We start from the raw sequence: 9,040 nt of genomic DNA on the forward strand, positions 1-9,040 counted from the left end.
CCGGCGTTTTGGGTTTTTCCGGCGAGATCCGGCGGAGGATGGACGATCGGAGGGCATATCCCGACTCTCCTCTGCTCAAGCTTCGCGATGGCACTAGTTTTGTGGCGATCAGGCTTCGTTTGCAAATCGACGGCCGTGATCGTTCGCAAATCTCTCCGGATGGTCGGGTGTCAAATCGGAAAATCAGAAGTGGGGATCGTCATCAACGCGTCGTTGTGAGTCCGATGGTGTGTTCGGATCGTCGATCGGACTCTGGCGGCCGGAGGCCAGTCGACCGAGCGATCGAGCGTCTCGGTAATTTTCTTTGGCGCGTTAATTTTGGAATTCTTGGTTTAATTGTGTCTAATGGTTTATATTGAGTACTTGATGATATTTGTGAGTCAAAAATAATTGTCTGTCAGTTGCCTGCCTTGTGTTTTGTGCTGTGTGGCGGAGTCGGGAAATAGTGAAGTTTGGGGACCCGACTCCCGTTATTTAAATTGTTGGATATTTGGAGTGTTTTTCTGGCAGGTCCTGGACCCGTTTTTACGGGGAGTAATGTTCGTGTTGTAAGGGAGGTTCTGCCGGATTTTCGGTAGAATTCTCCTGAGTCGAGATTCTTAGACAGTCAGTCATAGGAATCTAGACCTAGGATCTATTGTAATTGTTTCATCGTTTTGATAAATTGTTTTCCGTGACTAGATTGTCAGTTCGTTCGGCTCGCTCCTACCGAGGCACCGGAGCAGAGCTAGGAGGTCGCCAAACCACATGAGTTAAAGTCATATATCGCTACGCGTGTCATGCATAAAATTTGATTTGCTACTATGATTATTCATTTGCAATTTTAATTTTCATTTAATTATTATCATTATTTTCATGATGCTTTTAATTACTATTTAAATATGTTTTCCTTTATCACCAATTTTAATATTGCATGATGACTCGGGATGGGACGGCGTTAGAACATAGGAGTTGGATGAGTGTTCCAAATATAATATGAGAGAGATAGGAAAAGGGTAAAAAGGTAAAAATTTTGAGAAAGAAAGATTAGGACGCATACGGTGAGCATCGCTCTCTGGGCTTAGTAGAGTGTGGTTGCTTGGGAGTAAAGGTCCCTGGTCGAGCATTGCTCTCTGGCCGGCTTATTTGGAAATTTAAGTGACCGGTGGAGGTAAGGTCCCTGGTCGAGCTAAGCTCTCGGCCGATCTTATTGGATAAGAGAGCCGAAAGGCTAAGGCCGAGAGTTAAGTGACCGGAGGTAAGGTCCCTGGTCGAGCTTTGCTCTCCGGTCGCCGATCTTATTGGATAAGAGAGCCCGAAAGGCTAAGGCCGAGAGTTAAGTGGCCGATTTGGAGGTAAGGTCCCCGGTCGAGCTTTGCTCTCTGGGGCGCCCGATCTGTTGGAATGAGAGGTTTGAGATGATAGAGTTGAGGTTAGTTGAGACATAAGTGTTGGAAATAATCGAGATTTTAGAGTTGGGATTAGAGTTCTACTGAAGTACTCCGTCCCGTTGCATGTGGAATAATTTTTGTTTAAGCATGGCATGACACATATGTCTTAACATGACACGTATGGTTCGCGTGATTTATTAATTATTTTTAAAATTAAATGAATGTGATATTGAAATGTTTGAAACTGTTTTAGATATATGATTTTAGCTCACTCTCGAGACTAACAGTCTCATTTTCTTATTTTCAGATTCATGGTATTAGTCCTCTCGCGACTCTTATTCGGTGAACTCCTTCATCATCGGGTGATGTATTTGATTTGGTATGTAAATTGGTAAATCTTAGATTCTCCATGAGTAGTAATAGTAGATGTATCAGTTGTAAATTTTCCGAGTTTCAGTCTCGCATAGTTCTTGGCGAATGGGATTAAATTATGTAAAATGTAGCATTTAAGATAATTTGTGGCTTTAATAATATTAATTTGAGATGAGATTTGTTTAAGTCAGTGAGTGTCAGGCTTACTACGGGTTTCGGTGGCCTTACGCCTACCCATTCCCTAGTGCCGGTCACGGGCCCACGGGTGGGGTCGTGACATGCTGATTTTTGAAAGGTTAGTGCAAAATGGCTTACTCCAACCAACCACTCCCAAGAACCCACCTAACCCCAAAGCATCTGGTTACAAACCCAATACCTACTGTAAATTCCACCAAGCACCCAACCACCATACAAATAACTACATTCGGCTTAAGCATGAAAATTCAAGACCTCATTGACGCCGGAAAGTTGACCGACCTAAACCACCTCGGCACTAAAAGAAACCTCCTACCAAATTATAATAATATACTAGCCCCGAGCCAAGTGTTTATGATCACTCCCGATTTTATTGAAAGGAAGGTCATGGACTTTTTCCAAGACATATTCCAACCTAAGCCAAAGCTAGAACTTGAGCCAAAAATCTCACAAAGAACCTTTACCAAGCTGGGGGACCATTATTTGTGGTGTTCCAACATTTAGTAAGGAGCAGGAAACTCAAGCCCCACTTACTGAGAAGCGGTCCTAACCCTCACAATGTGATGAGAACCCATGTAGCATAGGAATTCTACACCAACAAGGAATCCTAATGATGCAAATCCTACTTGCTCAAGGAATTCTACTTTAACAAGGAATTCTAATTCCACTAGGAATCCTAATCTAGCAAGGAGTCTTGATGATATTAGGATTTCAAGTGACAAAAAAATTCTATCTCCACTAGGGGTCCTAATCCGATTCAAAGTCAAAGTGAGATTGGGCTTAATCAAAACAATGGGCCTTAAGATACTCTTATCAACTTAATCTAACATATGGAGGCATGATCAAGACAAGATAAGCCCAAGATAATCAAGTCAAGTTATTTGGAGTCCAATACTTAAGAATGGGCTGCATATTACATGTTACTTAAGCTCAATTGTCATGTTTATTATATGGGCTAGGGTTAGACGAATTTTAGGAGTTTTTGTTCATTTAAAGAAGTATTTTAATAGTTAGGAGTCTTGTTTTAAGTTATCTTTTTACTTTAAAATTTCTATTCCTAGTCTTATTATTATTTGTTTCCTTATCATTAATAGAATTAGGTTCTTTAAGGCCTATATAAGCTAGCACAAATTTCTATGTAAAGAGAGTTGTTGAATATTGATTATTTTGGAGTTAATTGTCTTCTTTTGTTCTTTATAAACTTGGTGAATTTAACAAGTGAAGGCTTAATATTTTACTAACTTAATTTAAGCTAAACTTATGTTTATATTAAACAACCTTTAATTCTTTATAATTAAGGTTCTTAAGTACAAGTTATTTAAGGGTCTTGTTTTCTTTGCTTTATTAGGTGAACGATCCTTAGTGAAGACATTAATATTGAATACGGGTTTGGAACAAGTTAGCCATGTTCGTATCATTTGGTATTAGGGCTTTGGCTCCTCAATCAAGTACGTACCTTTTATTGTTTTTGTTGATTTGCTTTCTTTAGTGTCAAAAGAAATAAAAAAATTATCTCAATCCATTATTTTTTTCTTCTTCTTTGTGATTTGTTTTCTTGTATAGAGTAATTTTTTTGTTCAATTCGTATTCTTTGCTATTTTTAGAGTCCAATTCATTTTTTTGCTTTGTTTCTTAAGTGTTAAATACGTCCTTTGTTCTGTCCTTTTCATTTAATTCATTCATCAAGCTTAGTTTTTCGTTAGTTCATCTTATTCCTGTGTGTTTTATTCTGTTTAGACTTAATCTTGTTCATTAAGTCTAGTTTCGTTTTCTTAGTTTGTGTTCTTGCGTGTTCAGAATCTGATTCATTGGTTATTGAGTCGTTACAACTTTGGTTGTTTGCTAATTGATTATTTTAGCTTTTATAAGCATTAAAGGTTAGAATTTGAGTGTTAAACACGTAAGATTATGTGTGTAAGATGTTTTACCAAGAGGATTTTGCTAGAGGACGTTGAGATTTTCTTTATCAATTTTATGATATATTGTTGGGAGAAAAGAATGATGATTATTATGAAAAGTGTCGGCGAAATTTTTATAATCCTAAATCTAAGCCAAAGAAGATAGAAAGAAAATTGCATCAAGATTTCAATAATGAACTTTTAAACAATAAGGAGCAAGCTTGATTCACTTAAAAATAGTTTTGAAGATTCAAAGGGGTTGGTTCATCATTATGCTAAGCATCTTGAAGATAAAGTCGAGTCTAAGCCATCTTTTGGAAACTAATATTGAAGATGTAAAGAAGGTAAATTGTTCTATTGATGTGAACGAAGAATTTGAAGACGTGATTATTAAAGATGGTGAGGAAGACAACGATTTGCCACCTTTAAGTGAGTCCAAAATTGAAGAGATCATTGTCAAAGATGAGGCGAAAGTTGAGTTAGTGAAGAGTGAGAATGTGATGCTTGATACAATTGAGTCTTTTGAGCATGTCGGTTTTGTTAAGATTGAAAGTATTATTTGTTCTAAAGTTCCTTTAACAGCTTTTGTAAAAGATTTGCAGGTTGATAATGAGTTCATATTGTTCCTTGAGATTATATGTTTGCTTCTTTCGTAATATTCGCGCAAGATTCGAGGATAAATCTTTTTAAAGAAAGGGGGAGTTATGAGAACCCATGTAGCATAAGAAATCCTACTCCAACAAGGAATCTTAATAATGCAAATCCTACTTGCTCAAAGAATCCTACTTTAACAAGGAATCCTAATCCAGTAAGGAGTCTTGATGATATTATGAGTTCAAGCAATGAAAGGAATTCTATTTCCACTAGGAATCCTAATCCGACTAGGAGTCCTAGTTCGATTCAAAGTCCAAGTGAGATTGGGCTTAATAAAAATAATAGGCCTCAAGGTACTCTTATCAACTTAATCCAATATATGGAGGCATGATCAAGATAAGATAAGCCCAAGATAATTAAGTCAAGCTATTTAGAGTCTAAAACTTAAGAATGGGCTGCATATCACATGTTACTTAAGCGCAATTGTCATGCTTATTATATGGGCTAGGGTTGGGTGAATTTTAGGAGCTTTTGTTCATTTAAAGAAGTCTTTTAATAGTATATGATTCTTATTTTGAGTTATCTTTTTAGTTTAGGAGTTCTATTCCTAGTCTTATTATTATTTGTTTCCTTATCATTATAAAACTACATTTTTAAGGCCTATATGAGTTAGTATGAATTTCTATGTAAAGAGAGTTGTTGAATATTGATTATTTTACAGTTAATTCTCTTCTTTTTTTCTTTATAAACATGTTAAATTTATCAAGTAGTATGAATTTCTATGTAAAGGGAGTTGTTGAATATTGATTATTTTACATTTAATTCTCTTCTTTTTTTCTTTATAAACTTGATAAATTTATAAAGTGAAGACTTGGTATTTTACAAACTTATGTTTATATTAAACAACCTTTAATTCTTTATAATTAAGGTTCTTAAGTAGAAGTTATTTAAGGGTCTTATTAGGAGTTAGAGTTATTTTGTTTGATTAGGTGAATGATCCTTGATGAAGACATTAACATTGAATACGGGTTTGGTACAAGTTAGCCACGTTCATATCACAATAGCTAATACTGTGAGTATTACCAAGTTTTCGGGCATGTGACGAATCAATGCAATCATCTCAAGCATGAAATTCTAGACTTAATAGAATACGGGGGAATGGCAAGTGGAGCAACTTTCTTGATATGAATGTGAAGGCTTGCTAGGGCAGCTGTCAACACCCCTTTTCCGGATTTAGATATTGAGGGAAATACGGAAAACTCTATGATGAAAGTTACTGCCTTCTTGGGTCTCGGGATGAAGGACAAGCGAATCTAAGGCTAGGATTGAGGCTAATCCAGTTGGAATTACCTTTTCTAGAATCAATTTGGACTCAATTGTCAAGAAAAATAAAGTTTGAGGATCAAAACGACTGTTTTTATAAATTTAAGGACCTAATTGCAAGTTTTCAACTTTTCCTATGTATAACCAATCGGCTCTACCTAGTGCAGATTAGGTTTTTTGCACTTCAATGTCGTTTTTCTCGATGATTTATATACAGATACAGATTCTAGAAGGTTTTTGATGATAATCATGGATTTTTAATGAGAATTATTTAAATTTAAAGAGTTAAATTTGGATATTTATCAACTTATTTGTTTAAATAATTGAGATTATCATTTCTTTTAGAGTCTCCTTTGAAATCTTACTTCTATAAATAAAAAGATGTATCTAGGGTTAGAGTTAACAATGAATACTTAGAGAGAAAGAAAAACATCTACAGAAAACATTCAGAGAGAAAAGCTAGAGAGAGAAAAAAGAGAAAAATTACTGCCGTTGTTCAGAAAATCTAGTCACTAAGAAAGAATAAGCCACTCAAGAAAGAATCTCCTTTTTTTTTTGGAAACTTTTTTTTTAATCGATAGAAGATTCTCAACCACCCTCCAGCACTAGATTACCTACTAATCTTTGACTCAATTGCATCCTCATCACCTGAGATTCATAGAACTATCAATTACGGTGACAACCTGAGAGTTCCTCCAAAAATGCATCCATCATCATCTTAAAATCGATTCCTTTATCCTTTTTATTGTTCTTTTTGTTATTTATATTTAGAAACATGATTAGAATTACTGCTGTTATTTGTGATTATTATGATTATATTAGGGTCTCTTGTGGATCTACATGTTAATTGGGTTTTGAAATATGATAATAAGAACACTTTAGTTTTGAATCCGATAATTTTTCCAATTAGGGTTTTGAATCTGATTAGACACATGCAATATGATTGATTATTAGATTTACATTTTCGTTATGATTCAGTAATTAAATATGTTTAATAGGATTACATTATTAACTTGCTATCTTCTTGTTTACTGTACTTTTAGTTTCTAGGATTTTTATCAATATTTAGGGTTTTTAATCAATCAATTGATTCCTATTGTTCTTATTTTTATTTTTATTCTATTTTCATCCATATCTAATTAATTTTACTCTCTCTGCATGTGAGATTCGGCTATGAGGATGTGAGATACACTGACAAATCGATAAAAAACCTGCCTGGAACTCTAAAGCCGATTGGTTGTGCAATATCTAGTCCCAATTACATTTTTAGTTTTGGCCGAATTTGATGTATTTTATGTACTGTATCAGATTTTAGGTCTTTTTTTCTTTACAATTTTAGTTGTAGGCCGGATTGTAATAATTAGATTTATTTTCTACCTTTTTATTTTATTTATTTTGCTTACTATATGATTGATTAAATACATGTTATGTGATTGATTAATTAAAATGAGCCACAAAGACTTAGGGTTAAAACTAGATCCAATATGAATATTATAGTCAAATAGGCTAATCAACATTAGCTAGGCTTAAACCCTAATTGAAGTAGACTTAGCAAGCCTTGGCATGTTTAGTTAGGACTGGGCTTCATTAGAATTATGTTCACAATGAAAGAGCCTTATCATAATAACTAGTCCATTGGGTTAGACTAAGTGAGCTACATATAATTAACTAGTAAATTAGATTAACAACTCCGATATAGGTTGGGCTTGAATAAAATGAGCTACATTAGGTGAATTATGTATGTTATTTGGTATGCCCGTGTATATAGACTACTTTCATTTATAGAGAATAATTTGTTAAACAATAAAATTAAAGACTAATATACACAAATAAGAAAGTTGGCTTCCGGATCCATATTTGGACTTTGTGGCATAAGCTTCCTTATGGAATCTGAGAAATTCCACTCATTAGTAAAAGTGTTCCAATGATTACCCAGGTGGCGACTCCCATATCCGTGCTAGTCTCAGTGACTAGTTAGCGTGTTCCTGATTATGTTGAAAAGCCTTACGGTGCCGTAGTCGCTAAAGACACTTGGATGCACGCCCGAACTGCCGCCCATAGTGGCGACTCTACTAGGGATAAGAAAAGCTAATTCTAGTGTATGCTTGTCTTTAATTTTATTATTTAACATATTATTCTTGCATCACTACACCATTATCACACACTGTATACTTTGGTCCCTATAAGCCTCAATAGCGTCGATTAGTGATTCTTTGGTTCCACTTAAACCCTAGAATTGCGACACTGGCTAACCATCACTCACAAGTAATAAGTGAATTTCTTTCATTGCATAAACCCTTGAATGAGGAGACAAGCCAAAAAAGAACACTTTTTACTTGTGGGAGCCTTTATCCTCACCCAAGACTCAGCTCATGGTAATGACCATAGTATTCTTCCTTAAGAACCATGTTGCTTGCTATATGAGATATTTTTCCTTGTAAGTATCTTAAGCCCAAATATTGAAAGGCCTTGGCCTAAAAATGTGAAACCAGGCTCTAGGCCTAAAATATGGATGCTTTTATGCTTATATCGAGAAACATTGCTTTGTTTGTTTAAATTTACTTTGAAAGCTTATAGCATGCGCATTGGGCCTACTATCCCCTATTGATAGAAAGCCCAAACCCAAAATCCTGGGGAAGAAAGACTTACCAGAAACTGTGTGCGGGAGTAATAAGGTTGGAAGGATGAATTGTATACTACTGTGTGTGCCAACTTATTTTTCTTTTGTCGTTGTGCATTGCATGTGCATCATGCATCTCACACATCATATGCATCATACTGACCTTTGTTTTTTAGCCATATAGATTCTCCTATAGGTTGAAAGAGACAAGACAGTGGGAGGTTGGAAAGAATTCCTATTTCTCCGAGAATCAGAGCTGTTTTAGAGCACTAGAAAGACCAAGACGTCAAGCTATCGAAAAGATGGCCAATAAAGAAGCTAACGAACAAGACATTGATATCCTTAAGAATGCTATCATCGATAACTTGGGGAATATGATTCGGGAAGAGCTCCAGCAACGCTTGGCTAGGTAGCTGCAAACCAAGCCCCACTTGTTGCTCCTGTTGCGCTAGCTAACCCACTTGTTAACTTGGATGTGGTTGCCGCTGAGACTACTACTACCATTGCAGCTGCTACTACTACCGTAGCTAATGCCAATGCAAATGCTGAAGACCTAACTAGAAGGGGAGTGCCCCAGAATTTTGGAACTTCGATGAATTCATTCTAGAGTAGGCTAAGAGGGAGACTACCCTTGCCACCAATGAAGCTGTGAGTGGGTTGAGCGCTAG

The 9,040-nt window shown here is 35.8% G+C and overlaps 1 long non-coding RNA gene across 1 annotated transcript; it reads left to right on the plus strand.

Moving 5' to 3' along the window:
- The first annotated feature begins 1,689 nt into the window (after window positions 1–1,689).
- LOC125369051 lies at window positions 1,690–7,594 on the plus strand. Its single transcript, XR_007214538.1, has 3 exons — window positions 1,690–1,749; window positions 3,286–3,385; window positions 6,918–7,594. It is a non-coding gene; the product is annotated as an uncharacterized LOC125369051 (long non-coding RNA).
- The last annotated feature ends 1,446 nt before the right edge of the window (window positions 7,595–9,040 follow it).

This window comes from Ricinus communis, chromosome 1, assembly GCF_019578655.1.
Source record: "Ricinus communis isolate WT05 ecotype wild-type chromosome 1, ASM1957865v1, whole genome shotgun sequence".
NCBI classification, from domain to species: Eukaryota; Viridiplantae; Streptophyta; class Magnoliopsida; order Malpighiales; family Euphorbiaceae; genus Ricinus; species Ricinus communis.